Below are 24,310 nucleotides of genomic sequence, written 5' to 3'. Positions count from 1 at the left end.
TGTTTAAACTTCCAACAGCTGCGCCAAGCCTAATTCAAATCGGTTCATAACCTGACATAGCTTCTATATAAACCGATTTCGGATCTTGACTTCTTGAGCCGATATTTTGGATTTTGGATCTTGACTTCTTCAGCCGATAGGAGGCGCAATTATAATCCGATTTGGCTGAAATTATGCATGAAGTTTTTTGGTTTGACCATCAGCAACGGCGCCAAGTATGGTTCGGTTCATAATCTGATATAGCTCACATTCCGGATCTTCATTTCTTGAGCCGCTAGAGGGCGCAATTATTATCCGATTTGGCTGAAATTTTACACAACGACGCGTTAAATATGAATTGGTCCATAACCTGATATAGCTCCCATATGAACATATCTTCCAATTTTATATCTTGAGCCACTATAGGGCGCAATTCTTGTCCTATTTGGTTGAAATTTTTAACAATAAATTCCACTTTGGTCTCCAACAGCCAAACCAAATATGATACCAATTGGTTCATAACTTAGTATAGCTGAAATAGTATAGCATTTCTTATCCATTATCCTTTGTTTGTCTATAAAGAGAAATCGGCCAGAACTTGACAGATCCGATCCATGGTAGAGGGTATTTCGTATAAGATTCGGCCTGTCCATCTGTCAATATTAATTTGTACACAAAGTACAGGTCGCAATTTTTATCCGATCGTCTTCAAATTTGGCACAAGCATTTCCTTGAGACTAGACGAAAAAATTGGAAAAATTTCTAAAATTGCAATTATATCGTCATTTGTAAACCGATTCTCAAGAAATTTTGCACGAGTTATTCTCTTATAAGTCTCAACATTGTTGGCGAATTTTATAGAAATCGGCTCAGATCTAGATATAGCTCTCATATATATGTTCGTCCGATTTGGACTAAAATTGCAATTATATCGTTATTTGTAAACCGAATTTTACGAAATTTTGCACGAGTTATTCTCTTATAAGTCTCGTCATTACTAGTCAATTTCATAGAAATCCGCTCAGATTTAGATATAGCTCCCAGATATATGCTCATCCGATTTGTACTAAAATTGGGATTATATCGTTATATGTAAACCAACGAGTTTTGCACGAAGGGTTCTCTTATAAGTCAACTACTAGTGAATTTCATAGATAAATAGATATAGCTCCAATCAGGGACGTAGCCAGGATTTTATTTTTGAGGGGGGAGGGGGGACCACCCCACATTTTTCCAATATCGAAAATTCCTAAAATTCTTGTTACTGTGAAATTTGAAAAGATACCTCAATTTTTTTTCGGAAATTGTGGTAGCTATTTGGGGCAGGAACTGACACATCGGCGGTGTCATTTGGTCATAAAGTGAGAGCTGATTTTTATACTGATAACCAACACAGTGCAAATATCTTTTGGAAGTTGTATTAATGGCTTCGAACGCTAGACAACCGCAAGGGCTGCTTCGTGTGCCCAGGTTCGCATCAAGGACAAAAAAAAACCCAAGAATAGAGCTGCCCTAGAAAAAATCTACCTCGGGTTAGGAAAGAGGTATCGTAATGAAAATTGAAATTTGAATTTGACTAAAACCAGTTACAACAATTTTCCCGTCATGTTTTAGTGGAAAATTGGCTTGTCAAAAGTCGGCAATTTTTTATATCCCAAAAATCAAACGAAAAAAATTTTCAACATTCCTAGGAGTGAGATTTCTGGAATCCGTTTAAATGTTTGAACAGCAGGTTCTATTTTATGCCAAAATCATTAAATCCAGGTTTCTACGCAAAATGATCATAAAATATTAAGAAAATTATTTCCTTGTTGAAGGGGCTTAGGATATAGAAGATTTTACAATTTTTTACGTTTTAGTAACTAAATGTACAAATTTCGAAACTATGTACCTGTATCTCTTATTTCACAGATGTAGCTCGTCTTTAAATAAAGTTCCACTTTGTACGATTTAGTACCAAAATATAAGGATTTCGTAAGTAGCACGGAATTCTTAACATAGATTTTCTTTTTCGAGGTTACTTTTTAGAATTTAGAGCGCACAACAAACCGATTTCTGGGTTAGGTGTATGTCCCTAGTGGCATGGGGCGGATTAATATCCGCACCCTCTTTTCAACCTTACCTAACCTAACTCAGTTTGCATTTGAACAATCAAATTGGGTATTGATTGTGTCTTCTATGGCCTCAACCTATTGGGGTAGGACTGGTTGTGAGTATTGGGGCAAACAAGTGTACTTCATGTACCAAATTTCAACTAAATCGGGCAAAAACTAAGGCTTAGTACCGGAGATCGGTCTACATGGTGCCTATATATATTTATGAACCTATTTGGATAGGATTTGGCATGAGAGTTGAGGGCATAAGTGTACTTCATGTACCATATTTTAGCCAAATCAGATGAAAATTGAGGCTTCTAGGGCGCCAAGAAGTCAAATTCGGGGATCGGTTTTTAAAGGGGGCTATATCAGTTCCTAGACCGATTCGAATCTTAGATCAATGTTTCGAGAAGGATTAAGTACATACCTTCCCTTCTCTCACCCGTCTTCACTCAACTATGTTGGAGGATATTAAAACACTTTCTCCGAAACAACTTTGCGTTTTATTTAATTATCTAATTAAAATTTTACTTTTATAACTGTTCTTCCTTTTTCGCTGAGTTTCGCATCAAGTTTATAAAAATATTTAACCAAAACTTATAAATGTTTGCATAACCAGGTGGTTTAAATTGGGATAACAAGCCATTATTGGCATTAGATGGAGAAAACTGCAGAGATCGCATTAAACCATCGCTTTAATTATCTCATTATACTTAAATTTTTCTTCATTTTTTTTTTGGAATTTTTGTACTCAACTCATACATATATTGTTTGGCGGTAAGCTATCTTCAGCAACATCACGGAAGTGCACATATGAATGGCTGTGTAAGACTATTCGGTGCAATTCAAAGCCGCTTGGCCATTTGCGAAAATGTTGTCTATCGTATGATTACCCTAAATAGAATTGTCGACATCTTTTGTTTGACTGACAATTTCCTTGATAATGTTGTCCAGGCCATAGAAGGGGTGCATGAATGCAGTAAAACATTTTTTTTCATTTAATGTGATAACCACACAAAATGCGTGGTTATTGGATGAGATTGGATGGCATCACCACTGTCCCTGTTACGGGTAGTGGTTGTAGTGAATTATTTGAAAAAAAAAATTTTTTTGGAGTTTGGTTTTTTTTAAGAAATGGCAAGGATAAAGTCAGCCTTTGCCAAATTTTTGGGAAATATTTTTATACCTTCCGCCATATGTGTACTTCTTTCGTAATTCCGTTTATAAAACATCGAAATGTTGAACTGAGACCCAACAAAGTAAATATATCCTTGATCGTCTTGACATTCCAAGTCGATTTAGCCCCGTCTGTTTTTCGAAAGCATGCTAACTTTCGAAGGAATAAAGCTAGGCGCTTGAAGTTTTGAACCAACACTTCTTATTACTGAGAGTCGGTCCATGTTTTGTTATAGCTCCCATATAAACCGATCCTGAAACTTGATTTGTTGAGGTGCTAGAGGATGCAATTATTATCCGATTTGGCTGAAATTTTGCATGAAGGGTGTTGAAGTGACCATCAATAACTGCGCTATGTATGGTTCAAATCGGTTCATAAACTGATATAGCTCCCATATTAACCGATGTCGAATCTAGATATCTTGAGTCTCTAGAGGTCGCAATTAATATGGAATTTGGCTGAAATTTTGCATGTAGAGTTTTGGCTTAACCATCAACAACTGAGCTTAGTATAGTCGTCTAATCGGTCGTCTTGACATTCTAATTTAAAAGGACTGTCTGTCGAAAGCACGCTAACTTTCGTAGAAATAAAGCTAGGAGCCTGCACAAATACTTCTTATTAGTGAGCCGGTTGGGATTTTAAATTCTTATTCGATTCGGCCTTTAGCCAGATGTTTAATTTTACAACTGTGCTAAGTATGGTCTAAATCGGTCAATAAACTGATATAGCTCCCATATGAACCGATTTCGGATCTTGACTTCTCAAGCCGCTAGAGGGCGCAATTAATATCAGGTTTGGCTGAAATTTTGCATAGTGTTTAGTTTTAACTTCTAACAACTGCGCCAAGTATGGTTTAAATCGGTTCACAACCTGATACAACTCCCATATAAACCGAATTCAGATCTTGATTTCATAAACCTCTAGAGGGCGCAATTAATATCCGATTTGGATGAAATTAAGTGTTTTGGTTAGACCAACTGTGCCAAGTACTGTTCAAATCGGTTCATTACCTGATATAGCTCCCATATGAACCGATCTCGGATCTTTACTTCTTGAGCCGCTACAGGTCGCAATTATTAACTGATTGGCTGAAATTTTACATGAAGTGGTTTGTTATGACTTCCAATAACTGTGCCAAGTATGGTCTTAATCGGTTCACAACCTGATATAGTTCCCATATAAACCGTTCTCTCATTTACACTTCTTTAGCCTCTAGAGGAAGCAATTCTTATCTGATTTGCCTGAAATTTTGCTCAAAGACTTCTTCTAACCTATTACATTCGTGTTAAATATAAACAGATCTTCCGATTTATTTTAATGAACCATTTATCCGATTTGGCTGAAATTTTGAACAATGAATTCCACTTTGGTCTGCAACAGCCAAACCCAGTATGGCCCTAATCGGTTCATAACTTGGTTTAGCTGAAATTGCATAGCAATTCTTACCCTTATCATTTGTTTGCCTAAAAAAAGTGATATCGGCCAAACAACTTGACAAATGTGATCCATGGTGGAGGGTATATAAGATACGGCGCGGCCGAACATAGTAGTGCTTTTACTTGTTATATATAATTTGGTTCAGCTCATGAAACTAATTCGTTCAGAAAGTTTACTATTGGAGTTGTTCCACAGGGTCAGTTATTTCACAAATTCTGTAAGATTACTACAATAGATTCAATTAATTCACTAGTTCAGTTAGTTCTCTAGTTCACTCAACGCACTAAATCGGTTAGTTAACTTCATAAGTAAGTTCATTAACTTAGTTAGCCTTCTAGTTTAATTAGATCTTGCGTTTAGTTAATTCACGACATTAATTATCTCACTAGTTTGGATAACATACAAGATCAGTTAGTTCACCTGTTCAGTTAATTCAATAGTTCAGTTGCTTAACTAGTTCAGTTAGTTCTCTAGTTTGGAAAGTTCACTAAGTCAATTAATTCACTAGTTCAGTTAGTTCACTTTTTTAGTTAGTTTACGAACTCAGTTAGTTCACTAGTTCAGTAGGTTCACTAGTGCAGTTAGTTCTCTAGTTCAGTTAGTTCACGAATTCAATTAATTCACTAGTTCAATTAGTGCAGTTAGTTCTCTAGTTTAGTTGCTTTACTAAATCATTTAACTTAGTAGTTCACTTTTTCAGTCATATCACTAGTTCAGTTAACACACTAGATCAGTAAGCTCTCTGGGTCATTCAGCTCATTTAGTTCACGAATTCAGTTAGCTCGCGAGTTCAATTAGCTCACTAATTCGGTCAGTTGACTTGTTCAGTTGGTTCTCAAGTTCAATTAGTTCAGTTAATTCACTTGTTCAGTTAGGTCACTAGTTCAGTTAATTCACTAGTTCAGTTAGTTCACTAGTTTAGTTAGTTTACTAGTAGAGTTAGGACTGAACTTATCGCCTCAGTGAGGTCACTAGTTCAGTTAGTTCAATAAGGTCACTAGTTCAGTTAGTTCACTAGTTCAGTTAGTTCACATGTTCAGTAAGCTGCAGTAATCCACCACTTGCAAATGGAAATTTGCCCATGATCATTCCATTAAGGAACAGGAACAATCTTCTCACATATCAATGAGTGCAGTCCGATTTAAGTTTATGCTCAATTATAGCCCCTATCATTCCTTTTTATTTGCCGAGTTCGAATGGCGTGCCGCAGTGCGACATCTCTTTGGGAAAGAAGTTTTTACATGGCATAGTACCTCACAAATGTCGCCAGCATCAGAAAGGGATAACCAACACTGAAAATTTCTTTTGACCTTTTTTACCAGGATTCAAGCCGCCACTTCAATGAGGATATCTAGTCAGTATGAGATCAGGATATCTAGTCAGCATGAGATCAACATAGAAGTGTGATGGTTGTCCAACTATGGGGCAGCCGAAGCCGATTGTTTCTTTGCCAAAAGTAAGCAATTTTACATAGAACAAACATCTTAACATGAATTGTTCCGAAAATTGTGGGAGTAAGATTTCTGGACACCGCTTTGGGATTAGCCATGGCCATGGCTACACTATTTAGGTCTACAGTTAAGACTTTATGCCGAGAGCATTATAATCAAAATATCCCCCTATTATGACATTTCTCAAAATGCCCAACCTTCAGTATTCTCAATTTTCGTTCAGGGATTTGGGTCACGATGAGGTATTAAGAAATGTCTATAATTATGATTTTTTGTTTGCAAAAATAAAATAAAAAATCACAGAAATAAATCATTTAAATGCATTCGTGGGTGATGATTACAACGGTACGAGTATTGTGTTTGCCATTACCCGTACGTAACGGTGTGAAGGAATTTAAATTCGATTTCTAAAAAATGCGGTCGTATGTAGCTTTTTGTCAGAAGCCAAGCCCACACCAAAATTGCCAACTTGAAATATGACCAGAAAAAAGAAGAAAAATATCTCAGTTTCTTCTCATTCAACAACAGTTTTAAATCAATTTTTAAATAAGAAAAAAAAAAATCATTTGTGATGTTGCGGATTTTTTTTTTACTTTTGTTTGTTTAACGTATTTAGCCAAATATGTACACAAGAAAGAAATCATTAAGAAAAGGACAGACGGACTACAGATTTTTTGCTGTTTCCGATGATGTGTCTGATGATCACCTTTAATCAAGCAAAGATGCTTACAAAAATCAGGTAAAATTTAATTTCTTTTGCCTGGGTATGGGGAATTTATTTTATTTTTTTTTCGTTATTAATTTTTGAGCCTCTCTTCTTGTTCATATAGTGTGAGTGCAGCACATATTCGATACCATGATGATGATGATGACTTTCGCTAATTTCGCTATGAATGGCAACACCAATCAACAAAACCCAGAGCCATAGCTACAGCACACCTGTAGCAATGTTTTTTTTTTTATAAAAAAAAAATTATATATAGAAAAAATTGTTGCTTTGTATTGACTAACAAACAATACCACTTGTTGTTATTGTAGTTGTTTGTGCTGTTGGCAGACTGTTTGGCCGGTTTATTTGGTCTGGCGGCGTTACTATGCAACGCCACCTTTTGCCTGATTTCTGATTTAATAGCTCTCTATAGCTGGAGAGCAACAAGTTGTTGCTGCGCCTGCGCCCAGTTTTTGTTTTTCTGTTGTTAACCTGTTCAGCTTGTACTTGTCGAATGACTATTTTCGATGCTGCTGCAGGTTGGCCATACCACATAGCATAGCATAGCATACCACTCATCCATCCATCTATAAGAGTAGAAAGTCCAAAGCATTCGACTTTAAGCAAAAACAAAAAAAAAATCGAATGTGTGCTCATAAGGAACGTTGGGGTCGAAGAGACCCCAGGCGGACGGACGAACGAATGGATGTTTGCAGTCTTGGGAACATCTAAAGCAGGCTTTGTGCCAACATCTCGCCCAACTTTATACATACTGCCATCCATCTCGATGCAAAAGTGCGCGCGCGCGCCTTGCTCAACTTTATCAGCATCTTGGACTTCATTGTGTTTTTGCGCTAATGTTGTTGGCTTTCTGGGTTGCCTTTGTTGTTGTCGCCATACATTTTCGAATAGTGAAAGTTAAAAAAAAAAACGTCATTCATTCCCTCCTCATTCACTCACTCATATGAGAAGCGAGTGCGCCAGCCTGCAAGTGTAAGCCGTAGCTGAATGCTGTGTATTCACTTCCAACATCAATCGGGCGATTGAAAAGATTCAAAGGCCCAACCGTCAGAGACCCCAATGGCATTTCACACTTTTATCGAAGGCTGCACAACAACAAAAAAACCCCCGAAATGCCATAACAGCACTAACAACAACAGCAACCACAACAACAATAGCAATAATGCCATCATCAAGCTTGTCAAAATCAAATTAATTAACAACAGCTCCAATACATACATACCCCATCCATAACAATAACAGGGCTGAAAATGCTAAAAGACAACATGATGGCATCCCATCATTTCATCATTTGTAGATGGCATTCATTTCAAAGCCATATTACATGCCGCCTTATGGTTGTTGTTGTTGTTATGCCTTTTCTTCTTCTTCATCTTTTTGGTTACCAATTGGCCCCAAACGATGCTACTTTATCATCTGAGCATTGGCATTATTGGCCGCGACCTCATCCACATCCACATCCACATCCAAATCCCAAAATGCCTACAATTCAATTCCAAAATAGCCAGACTTTTACCTAGCCTTCATTAAATCACACCATACACTCAGAGAAATGTTGGGCATTTTGATACCCAAAAGGGCAATTAAAGGATTTGGACTTTTTTTTATACCCACCACCGAAGGACGGGGATATATTCATTTTGTATATTCTTGATCATCGTAAAAATCTAAGACGATCTAGCCATGTCCGTCAGTCCGCCTGTCTGTTGAAATCACGCTACTGTCTTTAAAAATAGATATATTGCACTGAAACTTTGTTTTTGTCCATAGGTAGGTAAAGGTTGATGATCGGCATTTTATGTCCTATTTCGCTGAAATTTAGGACAGTGAGTTGTACTAGGCCCCTCGATATCCTTCTTGAAGATGACCCACATCGGTCCAGATTTGAATATATATATAGCTGCCATATGAACCGATCTCCCGGTTTAAGTTCTTGACCCCATGAAGACCGTATTTATTTTCCAATTTCGCTGAAACTTGATACAGTGAATTATGTAAGACTTTACGACATCCGCGTCCTATGGTTCAGATCGGTTTATGTTTGATACAGCTGTCAAAAAGACCAATATTGAAATAAAATTGAACATTGTCTTGTTCATTAACTTAACTACTGGTCTGACTGAAATATTGAACTACCTGAACTAGTGAACTAACTGAACAAGTGAAATAGTTGAACTACTGAACATACTAAACTAGTGAACCAACTGAAATAGTCAACTAACTGAACTGGTCAAATTACTGAACTAGTCAACTAATTAAACTAGCGGACAAACTGAACCTTATCTGTGTGGTGTTCATAGCTGTCACGAAGAGCTTAGCTGCTAGATACAAGGCGCTTTCCACAGGTAGCGGAATAGAATGGAATGGTCGATAGGGAGTAGCTGAGGTGGTAGTAGCGGACAATCAATGGTAAAGAGTTGAGAGTCTCAGTGAGAAGCCGTACGGCTTCGGCTCTTGCGTAAATATTGAATGCCTATGATGCTCCTCATGACAAGGCGAGTAATTGGCGCCTTTAAATAACTAATGGCCAGCGTTTTCCCGCAACGATCGGTCCATTTGACCGGTAAGAGCTTTTTCACCTAGAGGTTAGCATGCCCACCTATGACGCTGAGTTCCACGGTTCGAATCCTGGTGAGAACATCAGAAAAAATTTTCGGTATTGGTTCTCCTAATGTTGGCAACAATTGTGAGGAACTATGCCGTTTAAAAAAATTGTATGGCAGCCATGTAAAAACTTTTCCATAAAGATGTGTCGCACTGCGGCAGGCAGTTCATACTCGTCTATAAAAAGAAAAACTGAATCGGCCAGCACTCATTGATATGTGAGAAGTTTGCCCCTTTTCCTTAATGGAATGTTCATGGGAAATTTGCAATGTGGCTACAACAATAACTGCTACAACAAACTGAACCAGTGAACTAACTGAACTAGTGAATCAACTGGACTAGTGAACTAACTGAACCAGATAACTAACTGTAATAGTGAACTAAATGAATTTGTGAAATAACTGAACTAGTGAACTAACTGTAATAGTAAACTAAATTAATTAGTGAACTAACTGAACTAGTGAATGAATTAACTGAACTAGTGAATGAACTAACTGAACCAGAGAACTAACTGTAATAGTGAACTAAATGAATTAGTGATCTAAATGCATTAGTGAACTAACTCAACTAGTGAACTAACTGTAATAATGATCTAACTGTAATAGTGAACTAAATGAATTAGTGAACTCACTGAACTAGTGAACTCACTGAACTAGTGAACTAAGGAATCAAGAGTTTAAAATTCGTTAATTAATAAGGGATATATATGTCTAAATAAGAGAATGTTCAGTATGGATAGATCTGTTACAACTAACTGTTTCAAATTTCAAAGAATTCGGATTTATTATCCGATATATTAGCCTTTCATTGGCTTAAGAGCGTAATTTGACAGATCGGACTATGTGACAGCTATGTCGAAATATGGTCCGGTCTCGATAGATGGAGGCCTTTTCCAACTCATTGTTCTAAATTTTTGCGAATTCGAGTTATAAATGCAGGTTTTATGAGAATATCCACAATCGGCAAATCGGCTTTAGCAAAATATGGTCAAATAGTCTGATCAGTCTATATGGCAACTATATCCAAATATGGTTGGATTTGGACCACATTTGGTTCGGATATCGACGGTCCTTACAAAACTCACTTTTCTAAGTTTTAGCGAAATCGGGCAATAAATGCGCCTGTTTTGGGCAAAAAATTGGTCTATAAGGCATCTATATGCAATTGTAGTCTGATATAAACCATATTTGGTTTGGATATCGGGGCCCACAGTCCAACTCACTGTGCCGAATTTCGGTGAAATCGGACAATTAATGCGATTGTTATGGACGAAAACCCCTAAATCGGCAGATCGGTCTATTTGGCAGCTATATTCAGGTAGGTGTCGTAAAGGTTAGCATGTCCGCCTAACTCTTGGCTTCAAATTTCGACATGAACATCAGAAAATTATTCAACGGTAGATATCTCCTTACCAATGCTGGCTACATTTGTGAGGTATCCTGCCATGTTAAAACTTCTCTACCGTCGCTATGCGGAACGCCGTTCGTACTCGGCATAAAAAAGAGGCACTTTATCATTAAGATTAAACTTTAATCGGACTGCACTCATTGATATGGGAGAAGTTTCCCTGTTCCGTAGTGGAATGTTCATGAGGAATATAACAGTTATAAACCATATAAACCGTATTTTACTTCTTGAGCTTCTAGAAGACTCAATTTCCATCCTATTTGGTTGAAATTATACACAAGGACCTGTTTTATTTCTGACATGATTACAATATCTATGCTACGGGTGATTCGAATCGGTCTATAAACTGATATAGCCAGCATGTGCACCGATCCCCGAATTTTGAGCCCCTAGAAACCTTAATTTCCATCCGATTTGACTGAAATTTGGCACAACTTTGGCTGAAACTTTGCACAATGACATCTACTATGGTCTGCAACATCCAAGCACTCGGTCCAAAGCTCCAATAGCATAGCAATTCTTATTCATATTCGGGCAAAGAACTTGACAAATGCGATCCATGGTGGGGGGAATATAAGATTCTACCCGGCCGAAATAAAAAACAAATTTAGAAAAAAGATTATTTAAAAAAATGAGTTTTTGTTTTTTTCAATTATAGAAATTTAGAATTTTTTTGGATTTTCTTTCTGTGTATATTTACTGGGTATAACATTGCTAGTATGACTTGTAGTCTGCAGTAGAAGGGTATTTTGTGCCTCACCATGACTTTTTCCTGTGTGCCACACAAATCCATATTTTCTGTTTGTCTGTTCACCTTTCTGTAGGCAATTTGCTTTTGAATATGTGTCGATATTTATTAGCGCCCCATGATATTTCAATGTTTCTACTCTGACTCTGACTAGCCGTGTTGGTTGGTTTAGCGCGCCTGCGCACTTTAAGCTGTTAATAGTTAATACTTTGCCATGGTTCAAAGTGTTGCTGTTATGCTGCCATTCTATAAAGTTGTACGAGGAGCTGTAAGTTGTAAACTGTAGCCTGTAGCTTCTTTCTTTGGAGTGGTTGGTTGTAATGTCAAGTAAAAACCTACTGCCAAGGCAGTCAGATACTTTGCCATTGCCTGCCTTTTACAAGAGGACAGCCGATAATGATGAGACCATGGCATGAGTGCCATGAGAAATGCGAAACAGAAGTTCATTCAAATACCCTTACAAAAACTAAAATGATTTCAGTTCAAGGAGAACTTGTTGGCGTTTTTATTTTTTTTGTTAAAATATATTTTCAGTACCTTTGAGCATTTCATGTTATGTGCATGCAAGGCAGACGGGCAGCCATACAATATGCTGCACGATTAATTATTATATCATAAAGAGTAGCAAATAAATATAATTTCGAAGAAAAATAAATATCATGGCAACAGTGTTTCGCCGAAACGTTAATTTCGTTAAAGGAAAAGAGGGGAAAACCAAGGCTGTAATGTGCAACATGTTTCTGGTAGAGCTGGTAGAATATCTAGGGGACTATCGATATTTTTTGTCTGAATATCGATAGATATTTTTCCTAGCGATACTATTGGACAAAATTCAATTACTTGCAAAAAAATTAGCAAATACATATATGCGATCCGACACTGAGTGTATGCTTTAAGATACGTTGCGCCTGTTCGCGTATATTTCCGTAAAAAACTGCAGAAGAGTAAGAACAGCCTTTACTCTCTTTTGCCTTTTATTTGAATTGAACAGCTGAATTTCATTAAACAGCTGTTCGATGCTGCAAATTTGTACTGGGAAAAAAACTCCAGTAGAAATTTGCAAGCGCTCAATTACCAAACACCAAAAATTGTGCTCGCTCTCAAGCACTCTCTAGCTCTCTTCTGCTGGCAAATAAAGTAAGCGAACGACTTCTAGTAACAATTTGTGAAAATTTGCACAAATTTTTGAGTACGTATTGCTTCTATATAAATCGATCACCTGATTTTTATACCCACCACCGAAGGATGGGGGTATATTCATTTTGTCATTCCGTTTGCAACACATCGAATATCCATTTCCGATCCTATAAAGAATATATATTCTTAATCACCGTAAAAATCGAAGATGATCTAGCCATGTCCGTCCGTCTGTCTGTTGAAATCACGCTACGGTCTATAAAAATAGAGATATTGAGCTGAAACTTTGCACACATTCTTTTTTTGTCCATAAGCACCTTAAGTTCGAAGATGGGCTATATGATATAGCCCCCATATAGACCGATCCGTTGATTTAGGGTCTTAGGCCCATAAAAGCCACATCTATTATCCGACTTTGCTAAAATTTGGGACAGTGAGTTGTGTTAGGCCCTACGACATCATTCTTCAATTTGGATCAGATCAGTCCAGATTTGGATATAGGTGCCATATAGACCGATCTTTCGATTAAAGGTCTTCGGTCCATAAAAGACGTATTTATTGTCCGATTTCACCGAAATTTGGGACAGTGAGTTGTGCTAGGCACTTCAACATTCCTTTTTAAGTTGGCCCAGATAGGTCCAGATTTGTATATAGCTGCCATATAGACCGATCTCTCGATTTACGGTCTTGGGCTCATAAAAGGCGCATTTATTGTCCGATTTCGTCGAAATTTAGGACAATGACATTCCTCTTTAATTTGGCTCAGATCGGTCTAGATTTGGATATAGTTGCCATACAGACCGATCTCTCGATTTAATGTTTTGGGCCCATAAAAGGCGCATTTATTGTCCGGATTCGCCGAAATTTGGGAAAGTGAGTTGCGTTAGGCTCTTCGAAAACTTTCTTCAATTTGGCCCAGATCGGTCCAGATTTGGATATAGCTGTCATATAGACCGATATATCGATTTACGGTCTTACGGGCCCATTAAAGGCGCATTTATTGTCCGAATTCGCGAAATTTGGGAAAGTGAGTTGCGTTAGGCTCTTCGAAAACTTTTTTCATTTTGGCCCAGATCGGTCCAGATTTGGATATAGCTGCCACATAGAACGTTCCGCCGATTTAAGGTCTTGGGCCCATAAAAGGCGAAATGGTGGGTATACAAAGTTCGGCCCGGCTGAACTTAACGCCTTTTTACTTGTTACTTCTCATTTACATTTGAAACTTAGGTGGAGGAAAATTAACGATAGTATCGAAAATATCGAATGTTATGGTTATCGATTGCCAGCTCCAGTTTCTGGTCTAGATTTATAAATGTTTAAGGAATACTTTCAGTATGTAGAAGACTAACAATTTCATCCATTTGCTTTCTAGCGACAATTAGTTCATATTCGAGTGAATTTCATGAGAGTTGTGATAACTTACCCTAATTTCTTTGTTGTAGTGTTAGAAATGTTGGTTGTATGTTGTTAAGGTTAGTTTGTGGAGGCATTTAGTACAGCTTTTATGCAATTGCCTACTTACAGTTCCAAGTTATCTGAAAACATAAGAAAAAAAAAATTAATTATATATAATGTAATAAATTATATGCAAACTAAAACAAAAAATAATTTAAAAATAAAATTATATATTACATATCGTTTGTTTTATTTTAGTTATAGCCTTTACAATTCATATGTTTACTAAATAGATTATAAGTGAGAATTTTTATTAGAGAGTTATCGGCATCATGCCAGCCGATAACACTCATGTTAGCACGTATAGAACTAAAATGGAATTAAACTCTTTTACATTGAAATTTGTATTATCTGGATTTAATTAAGTAAGTAGTAGTAAGTAAGTAAGGTATCTTTATTCAGATAAATTCGAGAGCTTAATACAATTTACATTATTTTACATTTCTAAATTTTGTGAATATTAGTCTGAAAAAAGATTTTACGGCTGTGACAATGTTGTCGTGAGCCGGTGCTAGTAACATTACATAATTCATAATATTATCGATATTCATTTATTATAAGTTTACGATATTGAGTCGCAGACTTCAGGTATGAGATAAGTTTTGGCCAGTCATCTATTTGGTTTCCATCAAGTATTTCAATAATTTCGGTATGCGTTAGGAATGGTTTTCCAAACACTCGATCTCTGATTTCTCTCAGAATAGGACAGTTTCCAAGGAAGTGATTTAGGTTTTCCAGCTCCCGGAGATTGCAGAGTGTGCATAGTGCGTTTTCTTCAGTAGCTCCGTTTGTACTGCCGTTTAAATAAATCAAATCGCATCTCGCTTTTAAAATCCATGTTATCTCCGATTGAGTATAGCAGCCATTCATGTACGATAGGCAGCGTGTATAATCTAGATATTTGTATATCCTAGTGTCACTTTCTCTTGCCCTTTCAATATTACTGAGTTTACTTGCTTTCTTCAGTTTTAAAGTAAGGCGCATAAAGGTTGATAGCCAGGTGTGTTCCGGTGTGTCGTTGGTAATTGGAGTTTCCTCCATTTCCACCAATTGATCGTTAATTGACTTTGCCCAAAATATATTTTTTGATAATATTAATTTGGTTAGAAAATTTGGTAAACGATTACTATCGTATTTAAACATCGTGCTATATATATAGTTAAGATGCAATTGTAAGGTATACATATGGCCGCTTTCCACGTTCGTTTCAATGCCTATTGCATAATTTGGGGTGCTTTCTGGTAACTTCAGGATTCGCTTCAGGAAGTATCTTTGTAGCTTGTCCACTTCGTCAAAGCATCCAAATCCCCAAACTTGGGCTGCATATCCTTGAATTGACCGACAAACTGCTTGAAAAAGTTTCCATTTCATTTCAAGGTTTATATTATTTTTTTGAAGGAAGTTTTTCCACGTAGAATTTATCGCCGCTTTTGCTTGTGTAATTCGACTACTGACATGTCGCTTAAAGCTTAGTCTTGGGGTCAGTACAACTCCAAGGTATGTATATTCGGAGACAATCTCAATCTCTTGTCCTTTGTAGAACCATTTTTCCCTGTCTGACAATCGCCCTCCATTTCTGAAAACCATTATCTTTGACTTGGACATATTTAGTTCCATATTCCATAGTTTGCAGTATTCTTCCAGGTTGATGATCATGTTTTGAAGGGAATTTATGTCACCCGACAATATTACAATATCGTCCGCGTACATTAATACACGAACGTTTTTTCCTTCTACATCAATACCTCCTTCTAGATGTTCATGCAGGTCATTTAGGTATAAAGCAAAGAGAAGTGGCGAAAGAAGGCAGCCTTGTTTAACACCAGACACTGTTTCGAAATCCTGTGAGAGTTCTTCTCCGTTCCATATTGTGCATTTTGTGTTTTGGTAAATGGCTTCTATCATATTTATAAATTTGGATGAGACTCGGTTAAGATAAAGCTTGTATATCAATGATTTTCTGCAGACCTTGTCGAAAGCTGCTCGGAAGTCAACAAAAAATGCATAGACTTTCTTCTTTTCCGCTAATTTTAAACTTACTATTGCAACTATGTTGTACACATTGTCCGCTGTGCAGTAATTTTTCCGGAACCCTGCCTGATATTCTTCCATTATTTGGTTTTCTTCAACCCATGACGTGAGCCTATAATTCAGGATGCCCATCAGAATTTTTGCAGCTGTGTTCATAAACGATATAGCTCTATAATTACAAGGATCATTTATATTTCCTTTTTTATGAATTGGGTAAATTATAGATCTTATCAGCGACTCATCAATAATGCTGTTGTCATAGAAGTTTGTAAAAACTCGCGCCACTTCAACAAGGAATTGCTCTGATGCGTTCACATAGAACTCATATGGAATCCTGTCGTCACCAGGAGCTTTATGAGGTTTTACTCTACCTAAGACATGTTGTATATCTGTTACTGTGATTTCTCTATCTAGATATGCATCAAAAATTAGCGGTTTCGCGTACTGTATGTCTTGAGACATTTGAGTAGGATTCAGAAGGTCGCAGAAATAGTCTCTGAACATTTCTGGTGTTATAGCGTTTCCAATTCTATGTTCCTTGTTATTAATCTTTTTTGCTAAATTCCACCATTCCTTTGTGCAGTTGGTCCTTTGAATTTTGATAGACAAACGGTCATAATATGCATGCTTAGCCGATAGACAAACTTCTCTTAATTTTTTCTTAGCTTGTATATATTCATTTTTATGCTGTATTGTGTTTGACTTTCGGTATTTATTTAAGCATTTATATGCTTTTCTCTGGGCCCAATAACAACTAAGATTAAACCAAGGATTTTTTTTTAAGAGTGAATGCTTTGGGGGTTTTTTTTCTGATGACACCTTGATAATGTTATTTAGGTCTTTGATACCAACCACAGTTTCTCGCTCATTAATTCTTTCCAAATTTGCGTTAAGCTTGTTTCGATATATGTTTTTGTTTTGCTGATTCCATATTAATTGCGGGAGTAGGCTTAGCTTGCAATAATTGTGTTGTAAGGAGTGTATTTTTAGCTGTAGGGCGATAGGTAAGTGATCTGACCACGGCATTTCCTCTACTCGAAAACTATCAACATTTTCCAAAATGGCGCTGGAGACCGCACAGAGATCAATGACCGAAGAGCCTACCGAATTTATAAATGTGAAATTTCCTTGTTCATCGCCTTCAGTTCGCCCATTCAGAAGAAACAAACCAATGTCATTGCAGTACTCAATGTACGCCTTCCCTTTCCAATCAGCTAATTTGTCTTTAGATTTCCGGATTTCTTTCCCAGCTGAAAACCCGCTTTCGATCTCCATATGGTTGCTTTGCTGCAATTCTCCGATTCTGGCATTGATATCTCCAATTACGATTAGATTAGTATCTTCGAGTTCATGTATATATTTTTTTAAGTTTGCAAATTCATTTGCCCAATTCGCCCCTCTGAGGTAAACTGGAATAAGAGTGATTTCTTCTTGATACCAGCTGATTTTAATAGTTAGTAGTTCATCTTGGCGGTTAAAGGAATATTTCATGCCTTTCTGGATAATTGTCCTCTTAACTCCCAACATTAGACCCCCTATTGCTCGACCAAATCTGGTACATCTTTTTGCATATAACCAACTTATATCATATCCTGGGAAAAATTTTTCGGCATTTTTTGATTTTTCCTCTATGAGGTGTGTTTCTTGGAGCAAAATAACTTCAAAAGACATCAGGTAATTGAAAAATGTTGGATACAAATATTTATTTTCAAAACCGTGTATATTATAAGAAACTATTTTCAAATTATTTAAACAATTTATTTCTGCAGCTTCTTGTACTGTCCCAGAAGCTGGCGGACTTAGTTTTTTGATCTAGCTTGGTTTAGCATTTGCTCTATGATAGTGGTATTTATTTCATCTGCATAAAGATGAAGGATTTAATTAAGTTCAATAAGAAATACAGTCGGTTTACACTGCGTTTTTGGTAATTTAAGTGACATACACAAGCGTATTGCGTATACGTGAATACCCAAACTTTTTTCATAATTTTGGAAGAGTGTACGTCCCCGCGATGAATAAAACAATCTCCTGAAAAATTTTTACGCAATTGTTTTTTCGTATAAGTCGCGAAACAATCTTCTACGATATTATTGGGCAATCCATTGCGTGTGCGGAAGTTTGAGCAACTGTTTGCAACGATTCTCTTACAACCCATTGCGTTATAATCGTCCCTATGACCCGTGAAACATTCTTCTACGATATCATTGGACAATCCATTGTGTGTGCGGAAGTTTTAGCAACTTTTCGCGAGGATTTTTATGCAACCCATTACGTTTTACTCGTTCAGAGGATTTTTGGGTGGACAACTTGCACAATACCAAACAGAATTCTCACTTGACGAATATGACGAGTAATACAAAAACTTTTTTATTTTTTTTTCGTATTTGTTACGTTTCTGATGAACAGCTAATGTTGATATGAGTTTTTAAATCTTCTAAGCGAATATTTAATAAACATTCCAAAACACTTATTTGTTACTCGTCCAGGCGAGTAATGCGCAACTCTTCTAGAAGACTATTTTATTGATCTTCCGAAATACTCATTTGTTATTCGCCCACACGATTCTTGTGCGATTCTAAGATCTTCCCAGACTCTTCCGACTTACTCTGCGCTACGGTGGCCTCCTAGACTAGAACGGACAATATTTCAATATAGCAGGATCTCCCAATTAATTAATTAAGGTTCCTAGGCCCAGCGCATTTATTACCCGATTTCGCTGAAGTTTGGGACACAGAAAGTCGCGTTGGTTCCCTCGATTGGTCTAGATCGGGTTATATTTTGATATAACCGATCTCACTATCTAACTTCTTAGGCCCATATGAGGAGCATTTATCAGAACATATTTGGCTATAGCCCGCATATAGGCCGATTTACCGATTAATGGTCATTCTTCTATAAATGGAATATTTATTTCTCAATTTTGCTTAAATTTGGCGCAGTGAGTTGTATTAGACACCAACATATCTTCTCGAATATGGTGCAGTTTGGATCAAATTTGGTTATTGCTGCCACATAATCCGATCTCCCGATTTTTGGACTTGCACCCTTATAAGGTCCATTTATTTCCCGATAATTGCTATGGGTTCATAAACGGTGTATTTTTTACCGGAGTTCAACGAATTGTGGTTTGTTTGGCCGGCCGAATTTAATGCCTTTCTATCCGCAAAAAAAAATATTCATTTCTCATAAAGAAAATTTTCGACAAATAAACTTCTATTGTGAAAAACGTTGGATTTTGTTAATGATGAAATGCGTTTTTTTTTATACCCACTACCATAGGATGGAGGTGAACTAAACTAGTCATTCTGTTGGTAACACCTTGAAATATTGATCTGCGACCCCATAAAGTACATATATATTGGATCGTCTCAGCATTTTGAATCTAGCCATGTCCGTCCGTCCGTCTGACGAAATCACGATAGCGGTCGAACGCGTAAAGCTAGCCGCTTGAAGTTTTGCACGAATACTTCTAATAGATGTATTGTTGTTGGGGATTGAAAATGGGTTATATCGGTTCAGATTTAGATATAGCCCCCATATAAAGCGATCTCCGGATTTGACTTCTTGTGCCGCTAGAAGCCTCAATTTTCATCCGATTTGGTTGAAATTTGGAACAAGGTTATAACTTGCAACATTCATGCCAAGTTTGATCCAAATCGGTCAATAAACAGATAAAGCCCCCATATAAACCGACCCCCGGATTTGAATTCTTGAGCCCTTAGAAGCCTCAATTTTCAACCGATTCGACTGAAATTTGAAACAAGGACTTGAGTTATAACCTCCATCATCCATGCCAAGTTTGATCCAAATCGGTCTATAAACAGATATAGCCCCCATGTAAACCGATCCCCGGGTTCATTTTTAGCGGAATCCATGGTGGTGGTTTACCAAGATTCCTAACCCGGCGAACTTAGCACGCTTTTACTTGTTTTTAAATATTACCAAACAATCAACAATCTCTGAGGAATGCTTATATCATATTTTGCCTGATACTGTTTGCGATGCTGGTGTACAAAATTCATTTTTAATGTGATTTCGCTATCTGAATAGTGGTCTTTTTGTTTGAGTTTCAGCTACAAGTACGAGTATATTATTAAATATTTTCATTTTTTTTCATTGTTAAGTCGATTCGATCATATATTTTGTGTACATTAAATAAAAAAAAAATTTTTTAAATGCGAAATACATCAAAACATAAGCACACATAATAAATAACACAAACTGGTACCCGTACAAAAATGCCAGTGTTTGTCTAAAAGTTTCTTTGGCTTATTATACATTTATTGATATTATTTGGCAATTATTTAATTTTTGTTGTTGAATGAACAAAAGCAAACAATTGACCACCCCATACACAAACATCCACATATACACACATCCGAAAGTATGCGTTAAACATTAATTGGTCATTAGGTTGGCGATTTCCATTTCGAAACGTTTTGATTTTCTAAAAAGAACAGGAAATGTTTTCATTTGTGTTTGTGTTAATGAAATAATGAATTCAATCGACGATTTCCAATAACAAGAATATTGAACTATTGCGGGGGGTATGACGTAGGGTAGCCAATAATAACACAAAAGCCTTTATTCAATTGCAAAGTATGCAGTGGAGGGTTAATGGTCGCCCATTCAACAATGGCTTGGTCTTGTAATAATGGACCCCTTCCATTTTTGCTCAAATAATACCAAACTTTCATAATTCAGGGCTATTGGGGTGATTGCCATGGCATAACGTGGCATGTGTTGGCATGCATTCGTCCATTGATTCAATTATTATGACTGAAAAAGTTTACCAAATATTGTATAGAAAATATCTTTTATATGGCTTTTTAGGAATTTGTGATACCTTGTCTGGTAGCAAAGGGTTAATGACTACTGACTTTACGGTAGTCTTAAGTTTTTGTTTTTTTTTTTTTTTTGGCTAGAGTTCCTGGTTCGTGTAAAGGAGCGTTCTTCAATGTCTCCCAGACAACCTTAAAGTTTTGCACGACGACAATCTCCATTTGGATTTTTCTGACTCACTGTGTTACTTAGTTTTGGGGGTAAAAAAAAGCTAATCATTGTTTGACTTCGCCTTGATCGATAAAGAAGACACACCCAAAAATCTCTTAAATTTTTTGTTTTGTTTTTTTTTTTTTATTATTATTTTTCATTATTATTCCATACAATTACTTTGGCAATATTTTTTGCATATTTTTTGTGAATGGGTGGGTTTTTGTGGAGGTTTTCGACCTGATGCCTTTTGTCATAAAAATGCTTAAAACCATTTATTCTAATGCTAATTTTGTCATCTTGATGAATGTTTGTTTTTTTTTTTTGCATAAAAAAAATATTCGAAAAGTAATAGATTTGGGCCAAGTTTAGTCAGATTATGTAAGAGAATAAAAAACAAAGCTCATAATTCATAGGCAAAATATTTGTATTGTTAACTTCAAGACCAGAAATTTAAGCAATTTTTTAAAAAAAAAGAAATGCTTTTAAAAGAACAACCAACTTTATTGTTTTAGCAAAAACGCTTTGAGTTCGGCCCGGGGAATAAACATTTCTTTTTTCAGCCAAAAACATTAAAATTGGTGATAAGGCTACATGGATGCTGTATCCAAACAAGGACTGATCTGGAATATACGCAGCACAGACGTCGAAGAGTGTAACAAGGCTCAGAGCTCCATATTTCAACGAAATTGAGTATTAAATGCGCCATCAATGAAATCGGCTTAAATGGCTATATCCAAGTTGAGCCCGATTACACGCAAACAATTAATTCATTAGTCATAATTGATTAGGCCACCGTAGCGCAGAGGTTAGCACGTCCGCCTATGACGCTGAACGTCTGGTTTCGAATCTTGGCCAGACTATCAGAAAAAACATTTTTCAGCGGTGGTTTTCCCCTCCTAATGCTGGCTACATTTGTGCGGTACTATGTCATGTAAAAACTTCTCTCCAAAGAGGTGTCGCAATGCGGCACGCCCTTCGGACTCTGCTATAAAAAGGAGGCCCCTTATCATTGAGCTTAAACTTGAATCGGACTGCACTCATTGATATGTGAGAAGTTTGCCCCTGTTCTTAAGTGGAATATTCATGGGCAAAATTTGCATTAGCAATTTAAAAATATATAAAATAAGCAGGTATTAGACCTGCCTCTAGACTTTAGGATCATAATGCATGTCGAAAAACCACTACTAACTATATTAGGAAGCTGAAAAACCAATGATTGACCAAAATGGAAATCCTAGGGCTAGTAGATATATTGCCATTGCTAAGAAAAGGAGGCTTAAAACCAATGAATAACCAAAGTGGAAATCCTAGGCCTAGGAAACAATGTTGCCGTTGGACCTTCATATCGCCCAAATCGCAAAACCAACCATTCATGTGATTTGATGTTTCAGATGTCAATTTTGTCAATTCCGTGGAATGTTATAACTCTGAAAGTCCTCAATTTTAAATCAGCTGGGCTAGTGACGATACCTTTAATTTTATTCTACCATGAAATCTCTCAAATTAATTTTAAACATTTTTGTTTAACAAATATGTAGATTTGTTTTTTAAAAATAATCAATTAATTTCTATGACATAACAGTTACTGGGTCATTCGATTTTCTTTTGTCTCCAATGTTTATTTATTTAATATCAAAAACTGAACTAAATTTGGTTTGTTAAAGTTTTTGTTTCCTAAACAATTGACATAATTTACCCGTTTTTTTTAAAGATTTCATTCACAATAGCTCACACTTCATTGATTAGATGGAAATTTATGGGTAACACCGTTATGCTTAGCTCATCTATCCTAAACTAAATCTCACTTTTTTGCATTCATTTAATGTGACAAAGAAGCTAAATTAATGAAGATCATTAACGTGGAAGCATGTACAGCTGAGTCAGAGCTAGCAATTTGCATAGAGAGGAAGACTAAACTTCGATTTTGATTAAAATTTGTCTCTGAAGATATGGAAGATAGACAAATGGTTTTAATGAAAAATACACTAAAAAGTTTTGCGTAAGAGAATAACATTACGATTTTTTACGATTTATATAAAAATGAAACAAAATAATAAATAAAATATAAAAAAATATTTAAAAGGGTAGTATCTTATATATTAAAATCAATTTGTGTTTGTTTGTTTGTTTTTGTTTTGTGTGTTCCTTATAAACTCAGAAACGGCTGAACCGATTTTCTTGAAATTTTCACAGATGGTGCATAATGACCCCGTGGTGAAAATAGAGTACTAAATTTTTTGATATCTGAAGGGGGGACGGACACTCCCCCTTACCCTAATTTTCAGAAACGTCAGATCTCGGAGATGGGTGGTGCGATTTAAGCGAAATTTTGTGTGCTCTCATATAGTACCCTAAAAATAACAAGTAAGAAGGCATTAAGTTCGGCCGGGCCGAACTTTGGATACCCACCACCTCGGGTATATATGTGAACCATATTTCGTCAAAATCCAGTGAAAAATGCATACCTTATGCCCCATAGCAGCTCTGTAGATATCATCCGATTTAGACCAAATGCTTATAAGTACATGTCATTGTTCAACCGAGAGATCGGTCTATATGACAGCTATATCCAAATCTGGACCGATCTGAGCGAAATTGAAGACAAATATCGAAGGGCCCAACACAAGTCATTGTCCCAAATTTCGGCGACATCGGACAATAAATGCGCTTTTAATGGGCCCAAAACCTTAAATCGAGAGATCGGTCTATATGGCAGCTATATCCAAATCTGAACCGATCTATACCAAATTAAAGAAGGATGTTGAAGGGCTTAACACAACTCACTGCCCCAAATTTCGGCGAAATCTGACAATAAATGCGCCTTGTATGGGCCCAAGACCTTGAATCGAGAGATCGATCTATATGGCAGTTATATCCAAATCTGGACAGACCTTTGCCATATTGCAAAAATATATTGAGAGGCCAAGCACAACTCACTGTCCCAAATTTCGGCGACATCGGACAATAAATGCTCCTTTTATGAGCCCAAAACTTTAAATCGAGAGATCGATCCATATTGCAGCTATATCCAAATCTGGACCGATCTGAGCGAAATTGAAGACA

At 36.6% G+C, this 24,310-nt stretch overlaps 1 protein-coding gene across 2 annotated transcripts in view; it reads right to left on the bottom strand.

Annotated features, from left to right (window-relative positions):
* The window catches only part of LOC106095381 (uncharacterized), a 129,291-nt gene that overhangs the window by 28,749 nt on the left and 76,232 nt on the right, over positions 1-24,310 (bottom strand). The window contains exon 3 of one of the 2 annotated variants that reach the window (XM_059366616.1): positions 14,289-14,301. The gene's annotated coding sequence lies outside the window, so the exon portion shown is untranslated. The other variant, XM_059366617.1, reaches the window with a different exon arrangement.

Source organism: Stomoxys calcitrans, chromosome 4, assembly GCF_963082655.1.
Source record: "Stomoxys calcitrans chromosome 4, idStoCalc2.1, whole genome shotgun sequence".
Classification (NCBI taxonomy): Eukaryota; Metazoa; Arthropoda; class Insecta; order Diptera; family Muscidae; genus Stomoxys; species Stomoxys calcitrans.
Note: the sequence above shows the minus strand (reverse complement) of the source record. Positions and strands in the feature narration are given on the sequence as shown.